The sequence below is a fragment of the Macaca nemestrina genome, chromosome 11, assembly GCF_043159975.1.
Source record: "Macaca nemestrina isolate mMacNem1 chromosome 11, mMacNem.hap1, whole genome shotgun sequence".
NCBI classification, from domain to species: Eukaryota; Metazoa; Chordata; class Mammalia; order Primates; family Cercopithecidae; genus Macaca; species Macaca nemestrina.
Window position 1 is genome coordinate 1,022,530 of NC_092135.1, and position 18,715 is coordinate 1,041,244.

The following is an 18,715-nucleotide window of genomic DNA, read 5'->3' on the forward strand; positions in this document are numbered from 1 at the left end:
TATTTCTGGGATTCTGTCTCCTGAAATGCAATGTTTCATGAATGCCATTAAGGTGCTTCTCCTGGGAGTTGAACCTGCCTTTGGATGGAGCCCTTTCCTCTGGAAACACGCGTGAGTCTCTCCACAATCTCTCATTCCCTAACATGGATTTATTTAAGTGACCTCTGTTTTTATGAAACACATTTTTAACGGAATTGGAAGAAAAACTCTTAGGCGGTTGATAGCTCTGTTCTCTTTTGATGTCAATTTCCCCTGCCTCTGAGTTGCTGCAAATCCAACCATCTCATGAAGCTCTTTCCCCTCCCTGTGGCACTGAGAAGAGGCCATCTTTGAAGGGCAGGGAAGATTCAGTACTCATGGTGGTCCATGGTCATGGTCATGGTCATGCTGGGAGAAACCAGGTCTTGCAATCGTGCTGTGAGTTTTCAGAAAATAGCTCTCCTGGGCATGAAGGGGCCAAGAGATACATGGAGCCAGCTGTGGGCGATGGGCGTGGTGTCAGACCCAAGGTGCCCACACATCTCTGGGGATCTTGTTGAGGTGCAGCTGCTGACTCACCAGATCTGGGTGGGATCAGGGATTTTGCGTTCCTGACCAGCTCCCAGGTGTGACCAGTGCTGCTCGTCTGAGGGCTCAGGACTTTGATAGGGCAGGAAAGAGAAGGACCTGCTCATGTCACCTTGATGGCATGTGGAGGAGTCAGAGTACACAAACATGAGTGCGTGATAACTCATGCGCTCCTATTTGCTCCTTTTCACAGAAACCTCAGTGAGGCCAGTCATGAACACAGGGGTCTATCCCCCCGAAGCTGAGTCCTCCTTGGACAGGCCTTGGAATGTAGCACCCCACGGCTGAGCTCAGGTCACGTGCTGATGGGGACGGGACTACAGCTGACTCCAGTCCTTCAGTCCTGGGACTTGAGACCAACTGAGCAAGGCTGTCAAGTGTCCTGGAGGCTCCATTCATGTGGTTTTCCAATAAGTAGGGTGAGGAAAAGGACCCCGTCTTCCCAACTCAGTGCTCCCCCCATGCTAATCTTGTTGGGGTGCAAACAAAGGTGTACCTCTAGAGTTTGGCTTACACAAATGCAATAGTTTTTTTTTTAATGAAGATGTTTTCAGTTAAATTATAAAAAGTTATGTGCACCAGTCACAGGGCATTCTGAAGTCAGACATTATGTGTGGTTGTGGGGTGGGGGTGCAGGGCAGGGCAATGGTCATGCTGGGAATTTGAAGTTGGTAACCCAGGGAAAGAGGTCCAGCTACATTTCCCCTGACCTGTTCCCCAGATTGTCCACCCTTTTTCGAGTTGTCAGCCAGTCCAAGATCCATCCTTCCCTCCTCTGTGTGCCCTGTCCTCCCCAGACAGGTCCCCAGGCCATGGTCATAAAAACAGAGGCCACTTAAATAAATCCATGTTAGGGAATGAGAGATTGTGGAGAGACTCACCCGTGTTTCCAGAGGAAAGGGCTCCATCCAAAGGCAGGTTCAACTCCCAGGAGAAGCACCTTAATGGCATTCATGAAACATTGCATTTCAGGAGACAGAATCCCAGAAATATCTAACTTCATGACTGCAGGAAACTGGAGGAAGGAGATCTATTTAAAAGATCAGCCTGTGAGATGGAACTCGGAGATCACTGGGTGCTGTGGTGGGCACAGCAGTGCATGAGGTCATTGTCTTGTCAGCCCAGCACTTTATGGATGAGGATATGGAGGCTTAGGTCGTTGGGGACTCGGCCACATCACACAGCTTGCAAATGGCACAGGTGATACCAAGCCCAGCTCTGTCTGGCACCAAAGCTCCTAAACCCAGCTGCTCTGGTCCCCACCAATCTCTCCTTCCACAGTTTCAATATTTGATAGTCTGTGCCACATTTGGATATATACTCAGTTTTATTCATTCTTTAAAATAATTTGCAGAGGTCCCGTTCTTTCCCATACACCATACTCAGAACTGAGAACAGTAAAATGCTGACTGCCCTGGGATGGCTCATTGGCACACTCATGCCCCTCTTGGCGCAGGATTCCAGCAAAGCTCAGAAGAGGGGTCAGCCCTGCCAGGGGTTAGGGGGCTCAGAGGAGAGGTTAGTCCTGTCCTCATTCAGGGAATGCAGAGGAGGGGTCAGTCTTGTCCTGGTTCAGGGTGCTTAGAGGAGGGGCCGGCCTTCCCAGGATCAGGGGCCTCAGAGGAGGGGTCAACCCTACCAGGGGTAAGGGTCTCAGAGGAGGGTTGGCTCTGTTTGGGGTCAGGGTGCTCAGGGGAGAGTTGACTATGTTTGGGGTGAGGGTGCCAAGGGAGGGTCTGCTGTGTCTGGGCTGAGGGTGCTGAGGGAGGGTCGGCTGTATTTGGAGTGAGTGTGGTGAGGGAGGGTCGGCTGTGTCTGGGGTGAGGGTGGTGAGGGAGGGTCTGCTGTGTATGGGGTGAGGGTGCCGAGGGAGGGTCGGCTCTGTCTGGGGTGATGGTGCCGAGGGAGGGTCGGCTGTGTCTGGGGTGAGGGTGGTGAGGGAGGGTTGGCTGTGTTTGGGGTGAGGGTGTTGAGGCAGGGTCGGCTGTATTTGGAGTAAGGGTGGTGAGGGAGGGTCGGCTGTGTCTGGGGTGAGGGTGGTGAGGGAGGGTCTGCTGTGTATGGGGTGAGGGTGCCGAGGGAGGGTCGGCTCTGTCTGGGGTGATGGTGCCGAGGGAGGGTCGGCTGTATTTGCAGTGAGGGTGCTGAGGGAGGGTCGGCTGTGTCTGGGGTGACGATGCCGAGGGAGGGTCGGCTGTTTTCGATGTGACATGGCTCTGCAGAGGAGTTTTTGTCATGCTTGTGCCAGGAAGGGCATGATGGCAGATGGCGGCGGCGGGCCAGGGTGTGGAGCTTTGTGGTAAACCTGCTCTTTGTGTCTAGTTTTGTCTTTTCAAGTGCTTTGCAAGCTCCCTGATATCAGGGTCTGTTTTCGTTTTTCTCTGAAATTCCAGGTGCCCACGCACTAGCACGCACAAGGCATTGAGAAAACGCCTACAGAAGAGAACGCAAACCACTGTGGTCTGAGTTATCCATTCCCCAGCTGCCCCAGGCATGAGAAATAGAAACGATACAATTATGGGGAGCAATTACACCAGCTAGGATTTAATAAAAAGCATTCTGCTGTTCTGGCAAGTGTGAAAGGAGACACGGTGATTAGAATAGTCGCTGGGACAATCTGGCTGGAAGGTGCTTTTCAGACTTGGTTCACATCTATATAGTTTTGATGTTGTAATTCTGGTTTTAGGAATCGGCTCTAAGAAGCAATAAGAAAGCCAAACAAAGCCACAGCAGAAACAACTGGCACTGTTTAGAATGGTGCACATCGGAGACTGTCAGTGGTTGCAGAGAGGGGGCTAAGGGTCGGGCTTGATGACGGTGTGTGACCACTCATGGGACAGAGGGGTCTTTAACTGGAGGGAGAATGCTCCTGCCTTGATGTGAAGAAGGAAAAGACCAATACAAAGACATGGTGGTATCACCGCCACCGAAAGACTGCTCACAGACAAAAGGAAACGCTGGAAGGAAACCCCCAGAACGGCCGGTGGTCAGCTTTGAGATATGAGTATGACTGATTTAATGTATTCCTTTATAATTTAGAAAATGTTCTGTGGTAGGCTTTTGACAATTGTTGAATAAAGATTGTATAATAGAAGTGAAACAACACAATTTTGAGTGAAGGAATGGTCAAAAGCGCCGGGGCAGGGGTGTTTCTCTTCAGTTTCTACGACTGCTGTAACAAAACGCCACCAACAGCACCTGAGAACAACACATATTTACTGTTTTGCAGTTTTGGAGACAGGAGACTTGAAATGAATCTGACTTGGCTAAAATTAATGTGTCAGCAAGATGCAGTGTCTCATGCACTTTGGGAGGCCCAGGTGGGAAGATCTCTTCACCCCTGTACTTCAATACCAGCCAGGGCAACATAGCGAGACCCTCATCTCTACAAAACAACAACAACAACAACAACAAAATTAGCCAGGTGAGTTGGTGCACACCTGTGGTCCCAGCTACTCGGGAAGCTGAGGTGTGAGCATTGCCTAAGCCCAGGAGACTGAGGTGGCAGTGAGCCGTGTTTGCACCACTGCCCTCCAGCCTGGGTGACACAGTACGAACCTGTCTCCCCAAAAGTAAATAAATAAAAAATTTAAAAAGTAGAATCAACATGCCATCAGGGTGTGTTCTTTCTGGAGCCTGCAGCTTCCGGAGGCTGCCCGTACTCCTTGACGAGGGGTCCCATCCCCGCAGCCTCTGCGTCCACCATCACCTGTCCTTCCCCAACCCTGGCCCTTGAGATCATACTTGGCTCACCTGGATAATCCGGGATAATCTCTCATTTCAACGTCCTTAACATGGTAATGTTCAGCGGATCGGGGTGTGGACATTTTTGCAGGTCTATTATTTGTCCCCACCATGACCAGTTTCCCACGGGGGACGTACTTCTGAGAGTGTGGTGGCGAGTGCTGGGGAGCCCGCTAGCGTCTCATCATCACCCTGCAGAAATACTGCAAAGTGACTACCAAACCCAACGGGAACATTTGCACAGGGTAAATTGTGTTCCTGCCTGATCCTTCTCGGTGAACGCAGCACCCATGGAAACCCAGGAGGTGCTCCGTAGTGGAGACCTGGGTTTCTGGGGCTCTGGGTTTTGCCGACAGTCAGCTTAGAGAAGCGAGGAGGAGCAGGTTGAGTGGGCATAAGGGCATCTGAACACCTCGGGAGACAAGCTGCTTGGGTAGAGGTGTGAAACTGGGCCAAGTGCTGAATGGAAGGGACCCGAAAGGCAAGGCAGAATTGCAGAAATGAAAAAAAGGAACGATGGCATCTGGACAGCGCTTTACCTTCTCCAGCAAGTTTCTTGTGAATCGTGTCTTCATTCATTCATTCCTTCATGCGTTAGTCATATGAATGCCTGGTACCTGCCAAGCTCCTGTGACAAAGGGGCCGAGGAGGCCTCAGGCCCCGTCCCTCCTGGGCACAGGATTTCTGCACCCAAGCCAGAGTCTGCCAACCATACCACCAAGGAGACCCAGGTCGGGGCAGGTGGCCCTCGCACTGTGGAGCTGGTGTGTCCTGGGACCCGGGCTCTCAGATCGACCTCTTTAGGTCTCCAGCACCTCCTCCAGGCCCTGGGGTGCAGCGTGGGAGGCGCTGTCCACTCTGCCTCTCCCTGGAAGCTGCACCCTTCCCGAGATGGGCTTCTTTCTTTCTGAATGTGATCCTTGGCTCCCTCCTTCCATCCCTGACTTTCCAGGACCCTTTGTCCTCTCCCATGTGCCCATCCCTCCTTTTTTCTCTCATCTTTCTCTCCACAGAGGTGACATCCTGGGGATGGAGCAAGCAGCAGTAGGGCCCTGAGCACCCTGAGGGGTCTTCCTGCTCCACAGGCTCTGGCCCCATTTGCCCCTGAGGTGCAGTGAGGGCACCTCATTTGGGAGGGAGGAGGCAGACGAAGAACACAGAGAAAAGAAAATGCTTTTGGAAGGAGACCCAGGACCTGAAGTCAGGGAAGCGGGCAGTTGGGTCTCGATGATGAGGGACCCAGAAGATATACAGGAAGGCCAGGCTGGCAGGGAGGCTGGAGGCTGCCCCCTGCAGTGTCCTCGGGCTCCACATGGCCGGGGCAGGGGCAGAGTGGGTGGCACTGTCCACAGGGGCCAGGCTGAGGCTGAGGTTGAGAGTGGAACTCTTTGGTGGGGCTGCAGGGAGATGCTGGCAGATTAAGGCAAGGGTCGGCTTTTCTCCTCCAGACTACAACTCCCAGCATCCTCCAGACTACAGCTCCCAGCATCCTCCAGTCTGAACAAAGGCCTTGTTCCTTGTAATGAGCTCACACAGGTACGTCCCTGGAGTACAAACTTCCTTGAGTTGCTGCCGACAGCGACAGCAGGAGGAGGATGGATGTGGAGCGGCAGCGTGCAGTCTGGCCTCATCAGCTTTTCTCTGTGCTGAGGATCCAGGATTCCTCACTCCAGGGCCTGGGCTGGATGTCACCTTGGTGCCACAGTACACTCCCAAGCCACTAGCAGGGAGGCTATGGACTGAGTTGCGTCTCCTTCAAATTCATATGCAGAAGCCCTAACACCCAGTGTGGTGTGAGGAGGTAGGGACTTTGGGAAGTGATTAGGTTTAGATGAGGTCCTGAGGGTGGGGCCCTCGTGATGGGATTGGTGTCCTTATGAGAAGAGGCACAGAGGACTTTTGAGAAGGCAGGCATGAAGAGTGCTCATGAGGGCCTCACCGTGGTGGCACTGATCTCACACCTCCAGAACTGTGAGAAATACGTTTCTGTTGTTTGAGCCACCTGGTCTGTGGAATTTTGTTATGGCAGCTGAGCAGATGAATACAGATTTCAGGACTAAGAAGTGAGGTGCTAACTATCATTACAGAACAAAACTGGGGGCCACTCTCTGTGCACAATAAAACCAAATACCCATACTGGGGTTTCTGCAGTGGTAGAAAGGAAGGTGTTTACTGCAGAGTGCTAAGCCAGGAGGACCAGGCAGCTAACTGCTCAAGATCTGGCCTCCCCCATGTCTCACAGGCAGGGGTAAGTTGCAGGAAAGCAGAAGCTACAGGCAAAATCCTAAACCAATATACAAAGGTTACACATTAGTTTAAGCTTAAAAGGATGGGACATCTTGAATGGGGGCTCACAGGTCATGGGTAGATTCAAAGATCTTCTGATTTGCGATTGGTAAGGAAGAGAGGCTTTATTTAAAAATTAGGGGGTCAGTAGAAAAATGTTAACTTGCTAGGGGGAGTGAGTTTCTCACAGCCCCTCAGGAAGAAACTTGGAACAAAGACAATAGTTAAACTTTCATCTTCGTTTCTCCCTCATCTGGGGTCTGTGTGCCAGTGGATCATTAGCGGGCATGGGGGTCTTCAGTAGGGGTCCCGGCCGCTGAAAGACAGGTTAGGGACATATGTTAAGATTTTATCTTTAGTTTCTATAGGGAAAGCAAACATTTCTGGAGCTTTAACTTCCTTGACTATTGTTCTTAGGCTATTATTACCTTTTTGTTTAACAAGGACTTAATTACCTCTGGGACTAGCCAGATGCCTGGACATTTTTTAAGGAACTTTGTGATTTTTCTTCATTTCATGTTTGGGGGTATACAGGCCCCTAAAAACAAGGGAAATCTCTACTCTACCTGACTATAACAAATACACAGATATGTGAAAGTGGCTTTGGAACAGGGTAATGGATAGAGGCTGGAAGAGTTTTGAGGTATACGCTAGAAATATGGACATTTAAGGTGATTCTGATGATGTCTCAGTTGGAAATGAGGACCATGTTATTGCAAATTGGAAGCATAGTGATCCTGGTTATAACGCGGCACAGAGCTTGGCTGAACTGTGTTCTAGTGTTTTGTAGAAGACAGAGCTTGTGAGTGAGTGATGGAGTTGGATATCTATCTAGCCAAGGAGATTTATAAGCATAGAGTTGAAGGAGCAGCTTGGTTCCTCCTGACTGCTTACAGTAAAACGCAAAAGAAGACAGAGGAATTGAAGAAGAAACTCTTAAACAAAAAGGAACAAGAACTTGAGTATCTGAGAAGTTCTCAGCCTCTCTGTATTTCAAAAAGTGAGAAATCTTGCTCTGAAGGAAACACTACAGGTGTGGCTGTACAGCCATTTGATAAAGACATCATGGGTGTAACTCACGGACTTCATCAGCCATCTCAGTGGAAGCCAGGAATAGAGATGGAATTATAACAGCAAAGACGCTGCTAATTTGAACTAAAGGGGGCAGAAAAAATAGATGAAGTGATGGAAGGCTGTCAGAGTTCTTAGATCTGACTGGACCAGACCATAGAGTGATTTGGCTATGCATGTGCACTCTTCTTCAAGGAAGGGGAAGAAGGACCCTGAAGGTGATTCAGAGATCAGGGGGACACCACCATTTCAGTTTGAATAGGCCACGTGGCCTCTGACCAAAGCCTTGGCACCACCCTGTAGAGCCTGGGGGGCATGGCCCCCAACTGGCAGAGCTGCAGAGGCGGGACCGCTATCTAGGAGGTCTGGAGAGCAGAGCATCCAGCTGAATAAGATGATTCTTGAGCCTTAAGATCTAATGATACTTGCCTTGCTAGGTTTTGGACTTGCTTGGGACCTGTCACCCTTCCTTCTTTTCTTTTCTTCCCTTTGGGAATGGGAATGCCTATCTTCTGCCTGTCCTACTATTGTATTTTGGAAGCACATAACTTGTCTCATTTCACAGGTTCATGGCTGGGGAGGAATCTTCCCTCAGGATCAATTGTACCTCCAGTCTCACCTATATCTGTTTTAGATGATATTTGGATGAGATTTTGGACCTTGACATTGATGCTGGAACAAGTTAAGATTTGGGGGCTATTGGGATAAAATGAATGTATTTTGAATGTGAGAAAGACCTAACGTTTGGGAGGACAGAGGCAGAGTGTTATGGACTGAATGGGAGGGCTTTGTTCAGGAAGAGCTTTGGATTGCTGAGTCCCAGGGGATACTTCAGCTTGTGAGAGGAGATCAGGCCTATGGAATCTGCATGGCCAACTGACTTGTGTGTGAGGACCGAGGAGATGGGGTGAGATCAGTTTCACCCTATCCTTCGCCCAGTACTTGAGCTCCTCAGGAGACAGTGATGACGAGGATCAGAGCCTGCCCTGCAGGAGCAGCCCCCACAGCTCTGGGTGTCTTCCTGTGACCACTCAGAGGAATGAGATGTGCTAAGTGTGTCAAAGCAGTGGGGAGTGGAAGGAAGGAGGCAGTGCGGACCTTTGCTGAGCATGTCTCAGCAGTTGCTTCCAGGAACATCGACACTGAGTCCTCACAGCGGCCCTGGGAGGTACATAGGCACACCCTGAATCACAGAGGAGTCACAGACCCAGAGAAGTCAAGCATTCATTGATCACTGAAGCTGGGTGTGGGACCAGATTGGCCACACTCCCCTCTATCTCTCCTCCTGGGCTCAGAAGCTTCTTGCACACCATCACCAACCATGCCTGGAGGGCTGCCAGGTCTCCTGGAATTGTCTCTGGGAATCAGGAGGCAAGTTGTCCACAGGTCTGAGTGCATTTTGCTGGTTGTGCCCACAGGATGCTGGCTTCACCCTATGTGAATGGAGCCCCATGGGCCCTGCTGTGGGGTCAAGGGGGTATTGAGGCCTCTGAAACAAAAGTCCCTCTGCATAAACAAAATCTTACATTGCATATTATTGCTAAACATCACTTGGATGTCACAGTCACAGGAGAACTCAGGCACCCACACTGAGGACAAGGTTGTGTTTGAAGCAGGCTGTGGGACCCCACTGACATTTTTTTTTACATTAACTTATTATGATTAGCAACCTCTGAATGCTTCCAATCTGGGAGTACATTGTGACATTCTGTATAATTTATTTCTCCAACCTCTGCCCTTTCAAATTTGAGAGGCACTTGTCAACAGAACAGTAGCAGAGCCACACCCACTCTGTCCAGGTGGAGGGGAGGAGCCATGGCCTCCTCCCAGGGCTTCCTCTTGGGTGGGCTGGGGCTGTGCCTTTGCATGCTTAGCTAGGGTCTGGCTGCCTGCTGGTCTCATCCACAGATCTCCTGGTGCCAAGGGGGCATTCAGATACCCATGTCTGTCTGTGCATGGTCCCAGACACCTGCCTGCTTCTACTACTGATGATGACAGTGGGCCTTCCATGCCCAGCATCTTTAAACATTTGACCAATCACCACCTTCCTGAAAATCCTTCCCTGGACCACCCACTGCTCTTAGGATAACCTCCTCCTTGGGCTGGCCCTGTTCCCACGAGCATTTCCTGGGGCTGTGTTCAGCCTGTGCTCTTGCCATTCTCCTCCCTACTGTAGGTATGGTGATGAGCCACCATGCCCAGTCAGACTTTTAACATTAGATAAGAAACAGTTACAGTCTATTCTCTCTGAAGCCTCCTACCTGGTGGCTTCGTCTGCATGATAAAACTTTCGTCTCCACAACCCTTTACCACAAGACAGACATTCCTTTCTATTGATTCCAGGGCTTTAGATAATAACCAATTGCCAATCAGAAAACCTTAGAATCCACTTATGATGCAAAAGCCCTTGCTTTGAGTTGTTCCACATTTGTGGACTGAACAGTGTACATCTTACATGTACTGATTGATGTCTTATGTCTCTCTAAATTGTATAAAACCAAGATGTAGGCAGTGGCTCACGCCTGTAATCCCAGCACTTTGGGAGGCCAAGGCGGACGGATCACGAGGTCAGGAGATTGAGACCATCCTGGCGAACACAGTGAAACCCCGTCTCTACTACAAATACAAAAAAATTAGCCGGGCGCGGTGGCGGGTGCCTGTACTCCCAGCTACTCGGGAGGCTGAGGCAGGAAAATGGCGTGAACCCAGGAGGCAGAGCTTGCAGTGAGCCGAGATGGTGCCACTGCACTCCAGTCTGGGCAACAGAGAGAGACTCCGTCTCAAAACAAACAAACAAACAAACAAAAACAAACAAACAAGCAAAAAACCCAAGATGTAGTTCAACCACTTCAGGCACATGTTCTCAGATCTCCTGAGGGCTGTGTCACAGGTCATTGGTCACACATATTTGGCTCAGAATAAATCTCTTAGAATATTTTACAGAGCTTGACTCTTCTTTGTCAACACTTATATGTTTTATCTCTAATAAATGGTATATATTTTTTAATTACATTTTCTTACTGCTTAAATTTTCTCTTCTTTTTTCCTTCTGGTTTCCTCTCTTTCCTCAGTTTAGGAAATAATTTCTATCGCAGAGAGAGAAGAGAGAATTTGCTCTAGTCTTTCTCATATTCTTCCAAATCTCTTGTTCCTTCCCTGAGCTTAAACTTCCAAAATGTAAAAGCCAAGAATTTAACTCCTGGTACCTGTGACAATGCTTTCCTCAGTTGTGGGGCTAAGAGCCAGGCCAGAGGGTATGAGGAACCCTGGGGAGTAAAACCCCAGGCAGCCTCTGGATGGTGCCACAGTCACATAGCTCACAAGCGCTGGAGGGTCTGTGCCTAGGTCTACCAAACCCTGAAGCCCTCATGCTTCTCTTACTTCTTGCTGCTGGCTTCCCTATGCAGGCCAACAACTGTCTGCCTGGGCCTGAACCGGCAGAAGCTGGGACTGGTTGGCCCCAACTTTCTCCATCTCTTTTCTGCCTTCTCAAGCAACTTTTGTCTGGAGTAAGAAAAGATATAAACCTTAAACAAACCAAGTAAAACAATAAAAGTAGTAAATTCAACATACTGCTAAGGGAGATGCCTGTGTCCTTCTCAGGGAAGGGACACCCTGGGCAATAAGGCTTGCAGGGCCCTGGGAACCCAGAGGGTGTGGCCTCAGTCAAGCCCTTCTGTCCTCCAGAGGAAAAGGTTTGACCACGTGTTCTCTGGTCCCTTTCATTCTGCATTCTTTGTACATAAAGTGCTCAAGGAGAACTACATTTGATCCCTTTAAAAGTAAACCCAATTAAGAACTCAGATTAGAGGCAGAATTTTCAGATAACAATATTAACAGCTTATATTTATTGAGTACTTATTATGGGATTGACAGTTTTTTAAGTGCTTTACGTGGATGCAGATATTTAATGTTCACAGCCTTGTGAGGTCATTGTTATTTATTTATTTATTTATTTATTTATTTATTTATTTTTGACACGCAGTTTTGCTCTTGTTACCCAGGCTGGAGTGCAGTGGCACGACCTTGGCTCACTGCAACCTCTGCCTCCCGGGTTGAAGTGATTTTCCTGCCTCAGCCTCTGGGGTAGCTGGGATTACAGATGCCTGCCACCACGCCCGACTAATTTTTTGTATTTTTAGCAGAGAAGGGGTTTCACCATATCGCCAGGCTGGTCTCAAACTCCTGACCTCAGGTGATCCACCCTCCTTGGCTTCCCAAAGTGCTGGGATTACAGGCGTGAGCCACCGCGCCCAGCTGAGGTCACTGTTATTATTACCACCTCATTTTATAGATAAGAAAAGAGGCTTGGAGAGGCTATGGGGTGTCCCCACAGTCACACAGGCAGTAGGTGAGAGAGCTGGATTTGAGCAATGATACGAATTTCATATGGCTTAGACACTAGTGGGGGAAATGAACATCAACAACAGGGATCTCTAGATGCCCTTGGGAAATGCTGGCCTGGACACGCCTGAGTAAGGTCTTGGTGGTGCAGAGCCTGGAAAAATGAGCACTGAGGCATGAGCACCTAGCTCAGACTCATCTGCAAGAACTGCCACTTATCAGCTGTGCGAGCTTAGGCACCTTACTTCTCCAGGGGCTGAAGACCCTTCCTGACAGAGATGGACAAACTTACCTTGCAAACGTGCTAGCCTGGGTAATACCCTGGTGGACATGTTCAGTGCCTTTCCTTCCTCTGTCTTCTGCTTTCCCACATGTCCACTGCCTAATGGTGGGGGTCTGCCCCCATCCACCAACCTGAGGCTGGGGACCACCCTGTCCACCGGCCTGATGGTGGAGTGTGCCCTGTCCACCAGCCTGAGGGCAGGATATAACCCTGCCAGGAGAGGGCTTCACCAGGAGTCCCAGGGCCACCCACCCTGTACCTGAGGAGTGGAAAATCAGAAACCCTGTGTTTTCACAAGCTGCACATGCCTCCCTCATCACCAGCACAGGGGATTTGCAGGGAGAGCAGATTTTTTTTTTTTTCCTGAGACGGTGTGTTGCTCTGTCTCCTAGGCTAGAGTGCAGTGACGTAACCACTGATAGTGATACACATTCTACACAAACTCTTACTTCGAGTACCCATACAACCATTCTCTTTTTCACTCTCAGCACAGTATCCAATAAATGACATGAGATATTCAACATTTAACTATAAATTAGGATTTCGCCCAACTGTAAGTGTTCTGAGCACGTTAAAAGCAGGCTACACTAAGCTATGATGTTCAGTAGGATAAGTGTATTAAATGCATCTTTGACTATGGTATTTTCAAATTAGGATGGGTTTACTGGGATGTAACCCCCATGGTAAGTCAAGGAGTATCTGTGTATACACCCACAAAACTACAGAGAAGCAAGGTATTTCCCACGCCTACTTTAAAGATAACGCTATCCCGTTTCCGGGCGCTCAGGGCTCCTGCTCTGGGCAGCGCCTCCCTTGGGCGGTCCAGCTCTTCTGGGCAGCCCCGGGCGCTCCCACACACATGCTGCCTCCTTCAGGGCGGGCCTTATAAAGTTGCGCTGTTCCCGATGTAGTTATTTCTATCTTGTGTTGCCCGTTTCAGTATTTCCCAAACAGAACATACTGACCATCGCTGAGTGTTTTCCCCATGATTCCAATCAATGTCCATATCCATTCAACAACTTTCAGCGTTCAGGGAACAGGGAAGGCACTAGTGCCCCGCTCTGGGCTGGACGCCCGGGCTATGTGAGAAGAGCCGGAGGCCAGGGCTACCTCCGGAGCCTCGCGGCGGGCACGGGTCCCAAGGCCTGCGGTAACAGTACCGGGGGGCAGCCCAGGCCATACACACTAGAGCCTCGCGGAGCTGCTGGCCAGGAGGCCAGGGCAGCAGGTGCGCGGCCACAGGGCCCTCGCAGAGCTCCTCCAAGAAGGGGTCTTCAGAAATAACCCCTGTGGAGAAGGAGTGGGAGGTGCTCCGGCTGCAGCCTCGGCGGAAATAACCCAAGACGTCTAGTGAAAAAGAAGCCGGCCTAACTTTGCTTAATCCAGAATGTATCAAGCATACATGGTCACCGACCACCCCCTCTTGGTGCTCTGCTATGACATCATTACTTTTCTGAGAACTGTTGTGTTCATCATGCAGAATGCCTGCAGCCAGCCTAACGGCCGGCTTCCTCCGGGATGGGTTTTCCTCACCCTGCAGCCCAGGATGTGGAAACATCCGCCCCCGCCCCCGCGCAGCCCCAGTCCCCGCGCAGCCCCAGTCCCCGCGCAGCCCCGGTCCCCGCCTGGCACTGTCCCCGCCCCCTCCCCGCCCCCTCCCCGCCCCCTCCCCGCCCAGCTTCACCCTGTCCCCGCCCCCTCCCCGCCCAGCTTCACCCTGCCCCCGCCCCCTCCACTCCCTCCCAGGTCTCGCCCTCCCCGGCCCTCTCCTCACGCGGTTCTGTCCTCGCCCCAGCTCCTTCCGCTCCCTGCCCGGCCCGGCCCCGCCCCCGCCCCCGCCCGGCTCCGCTCCCGCCGGGCTCCACTCCGGGGCGAATGGGGGCCTCTGCTCACACCAGATTGGCGGGACGGCCTCACGTGACCGCATCTCTTGGACTCTCGCTGTTACCGAAAACGAGGAAAGGATTTGGGGCGGGCAGTTCTGGAGCCTCTCGCTGCCCTTACGGAGAGAGAGGGCTGGGGTGGAGGAGAGCCCTGGGGAGCAGGCAGAGGTGGGTTGGCGAGGACCTTGTGTGACTTGTGCCGAGAAACTTCACTTATTCCCTGGGGCTGGCAGTTGCCAAACTGGGTCTTGTAGATGCCAAGTCTCCGTAGAGGTCTCTTAGGTATGTTGCAAATGCTTGATTTGAATTACTTTTTTTTTAAACAAACGTATTTTAAATGATTTTTAAAGCCTACTGTAAAAGACTGCCCAAATGTGCTGTGTCTCATTTATGGTTCTTTATTCACGTGCAAGAGGAGCTGGCTCTGCTCTCCACAAAAGGGCTGCTGGTTCCCTCTGGCCGTGATTTTGAAACGTTTTAAGCAGCAAAATCCCCTTCCAAACCGAGAATTCTGCAGTGCCTCAGTCAATAAGACTGATAGAAGCTATATTTATTGGGATAGAGTGATTTTATAATCTTTATTACACAATTGACAACCCAGGGAAAGAAAGATTGAGCTGGAAAGAGGGAAGGCACAGGGGGAAGGGAGACATCACCAGGCTGCAGGTGGGAGAGGGAATGGAATGGTGGCTCAGACAGGTGCAGGCGGAGTGAAGAACTCATAGAGTCTTGCCTTTCCGGCTCCCGGCTCGCTCTTGCTCATGGATTGGATGTGGGGCCGCAGGGTGGCAAGAGAGAAAACCTGGATGACTCCTGAGATTTTGGCTTGAGCAACTGGGCAGGTTCTGGTGCCAGTTGTTGATGTGGAGTGTGGGAAACTGAACATGGCCTCGTGTGTGCGGGTGCACTTTTGGGCGGTTACAGGAGGTAGTGGTAAGGAATGATAACAACAGAACATCAGGGTAAGCCTGATAAAGAATTATAAAAATCAGGCCATCAGGGTAAACTCAACATAACTACTGATGCAAATTGAATAGCCTCTGGCTGTTTACTAAAAATGGAATAAGGGATAGTAACTGTAGCTTTAATTCTGTAACAACAGAGCTAAAAAAAAATCTGCCATAACTGTGTAGACACTTGCTGGCTACCTGAGTGCATTCAAGGTTTTTCTAAATAATAAAATTGTCCAATCATTCTCTATTTTGAATTGGCATGTTCCTTTGGCTGTTGGTTTCTTCTCTGCCCCCACAAGTTTGGTGACAAGGATGGGACACCTTGAGTGAGACTTTCCACTGGGCAAATTGGAGGATGTGTAGCCATCTTCGGTCAGACAAGAGGCCCTGTTTGCTGAAGTCTTTCTTCAACACTTTGACTCAGTAAGTCCATCATTTGATCGACCCTACTGTCGTAGCTTACACCAAAGAGAAATCATGGTCATATGTAAAGCTATATCCTCTCCCTAGCTCAAATATACAGGGAATAGAACCTATAATTAGAGAACTAGAAACAGAATCATAAAGAAATGACATTTGCCTTGTAATACTCTCTGTATATTACTTATGAAAAAGGAAGGAAAAGTGACAAGGTTAGCTTGCTTACAGATTTTTACAAGATCTGATAGAAATATATTTTTGGTGTGTCTGACAGTTGTAGTACTCAACCCTGCTACTACGTTAACCTCCTATTATGTAACCTAATTTTAGTAATAAACTTATGTTGAGCTTTCTTTTCTATACCTTTAGCAGAGGAACCAAGGTATCTCTTTGTGTTTACCTATGAAGGCTTTTCATATTAGTGGCAATGCATGCCCCAGGGATTCAGAGATTTGCCTACCATAATCTCTAGGCATTTGCAAAAGAACTTAAAGAAACTTCCCCCGTCTTAGGAGTCTGTATACGGATATATATGTATGATTTATTGGTAAGTAACACCTCATGTGCTTGTAAACAAGACACATTAGGCTGGACGTGGTGGCTCACGCCTGCAAAACTAGCACTTTGGGAGGCTGAGGTGGGCAGATTGCTTGAGCTTAGAGTTCGAGACCAGGTTGGGCAACATGGTGAAACCCTGTCTCTACAAAAACATAAAAATTAGCCAGGCCTGATGGTGGGTGCCTGTAGTCCCAGCTACTTGAGAGGCTGAGGTGGGAGGATCTCTTGAGCCTGGGAGGTGGAGGTTGCAGTGAGCCGAGCTCGCACCACTGCACTCTAGTCTGGGTGACAGAGTGAGATCCTGTCCCCAAAACAAAAATAAGATACATTAGCTTTACCAAAATTCTAACCTCTCAAGGGCATAAAGCTCCTTTAGATAATTTGCAACATCGTTAGACCGAGGTCAAGTATTTGGAATATTTGTTAGTGGCTGATGGATGGAAAATAGTTCCGTCGCCAAAGCCACCTGTTTTACAAATGAAGCAACAGCTCCATGAAGCAGTAACTTTGTCACTGCAGAGAAACAGCTCCACCCTGTTGAGGTTGGTGTGCATTGCAGGCAACGGGTCCCTGCCTCTTCTGAGAGGGAAGCCACTCCTGGTGCTGCATGAAGCATTGCTAGGTGCATTTTTGCAATAGCTAGGAGAAGCTAAAGAAGCCTTCGGATCCTTAAGTAGCCATTGATTTTCCTGCCTGTACTTGGAGTCAGTTCCTAGCTGGTCATCTCTTCTCCCTTTTCTGTGAGGAGAATAAGGGTGCTGTTAGTGGTAGGTGTGCTTCCTCAAACACTAGCCTTTGGTTGACTTTTATGTGCCACTGGATTCTGTTGCTCCAGGGATGCCAGTCTGTTTAGAAGTCATTCCAACATTGGGTCTCTGCTTGGGAAGGTGCAGGCCTTGGCTCAGGGATGTAATTATGTGGGCCTTATGCCGTTGCTGCTGCTTTTATTTATTTTTATTTTTATTTTTCTGAGACAGAGTCTCACTGTTGCCCAGGCTGGACTACAGTGGCGTGATCTCAACTCACTGCAACCTCTACCTCCCGGGTTCAAGCGATTCTCCTGCCTCAGCCTCCTGAGTAGCTAGGATTACAGGTGTGCACCATCACACCTGGCTAATTTTTGTATTTTTACTAGAGATAGGGTTTCTACTAAACTGCCTAGCTGAGCCCTGCCTGAATTCTATCATCTAGGATGATACCATGTTGGCCAGGCTGGTCTTGAACTCCTGACCTCAAGTGATCCACCCACCTCGGCCTCCCAAAGTGCTGGGATTGCAGGTGTGAGCCACCACACCTGGCCTGTTGCTGCTGCTTTTTAAGTTCCTATGACACAGCGCTTGTCAGTGCTCTGTAAGCGTTACTGTCTGACCCTAGTGCGATTCAAGGAAGGTGTGAACTTTGAGCCCAGTGACTCTGTTGCCAGATCCTGACTGGACAGCAGCACAACCACCTCGCAGCCCTCAATGAAGACGTGTGGCCTCCATCTGATTCATCATATAGTCTCGTTCCCATGTTAACTTAATAGCATTCATTGATGGGTCTTATGTGAGAGACACAGGAGGAGACAGAAAAGCACCCAATGCAGAAGTCAGTTCTCATGGGATTCTACAGGCTTGCATCCCCCCACACAGAAAGTCAGCCCAAGCCATGGAACTCAGCTTTTACATGAGCTGTTACAGTCACCACTGGTCTTAATGTGTATATCTATACCGTAGTAAATGTGTGTTTGGGGTCTGTCATGCTGTGGGACAAATTAAAAAACAGAGGCTTTCTAATACTAATGGGAATGACAGCATCATGGGGAAAGTAACTGCCCATTTCTGTAGTTCATACCGGCTCTGTGGAGGCCCTGGTGGGAGGATGTGGGGAGCTCCATTAGCTGTTTCATAGGTGCCACTTGAGTCATTTATCAGCATCCAAGCCTGGGGCTCGGGGAGGCTGAACATAGGCAGGGGCAGTGGGGACAGGAACAGGGGTAGATGGAAAAACATTAAGGAAGCACTTGGTGCTTATTGGAAGGCAGAGTTGTCTAGGAAAGCGTCTGGGCCTCTGGATTGGGTGATTGGATGACTAGCTGAGACATTTGCAATTTCACTGTTACTGGAAATACACGAAGACGGGGTGCAGGTTTTGCAGGACTCATTTGTGGTCACGTTGAATTTAAAGTGGATGTAATAATACATGTTGATGTCATTCTGAGTGATGACAGAAATTGGATGCAAAGGAACATTGTGAACCAGGTGCAAAAATCTTGTACCAATATAGCTCGGGAGATGAAATCTCTGAGGTGTAGGGTGTTACTTAGCTGAATGCTATGAATAAAGATGGAACAAGTATTTTTTTAATGAGGAATGTAAAAAATGGCTGTATTTTTTTATGACAAGTGAGGACACAGCCAACTCTATCTGTTGACCCCAAGGTGTTCAAGGTAAAGGAGAAGGCTCCCATTAACGTGGCCTCACAAGAGAACCAGACTTCAGGGAGAGGAGAGCAGAAAGTGATTATATTATGGGTTAGGTGGAAGTTGTGGGGACATGAAATGGTGTCCTTAAGAGGCATTTCCAGTTTACTCTGAAGGATGATACCTTCATCTAGGCCTTCAAAGA

The 18,715-nt window shown here is 49.5% G+C and overlaps 1 long non-coding RNA gene across 4 annotated transcripts in view; it reads left to right on the plus strand.

Annotated features, from left to right (window-relative positions):
• The first annotated feature begins 14,212 nt into the window (after positions 1-14,212).
• LOC105492400 (uncharacterized) overlaps positions 14,213-18,715 on the plus strand; it is a 245,953-nt gene continuing 241,450 nt past the window's right edge. For all 4 annotated transcript variants that reach the window (XR_011609640.1, XR_011609639.1, XR_011609641.1 and 1 more), the window contains exons 1-2: positions 14,213-14,346; positions 15,431-15,554. This is a non-coding gene — a long non-coding RNA (uncharacterized lncRNA). The remainder of the gene's footprint in view (positions 14,347-15,430; positions 15,555-18,715) is intronic.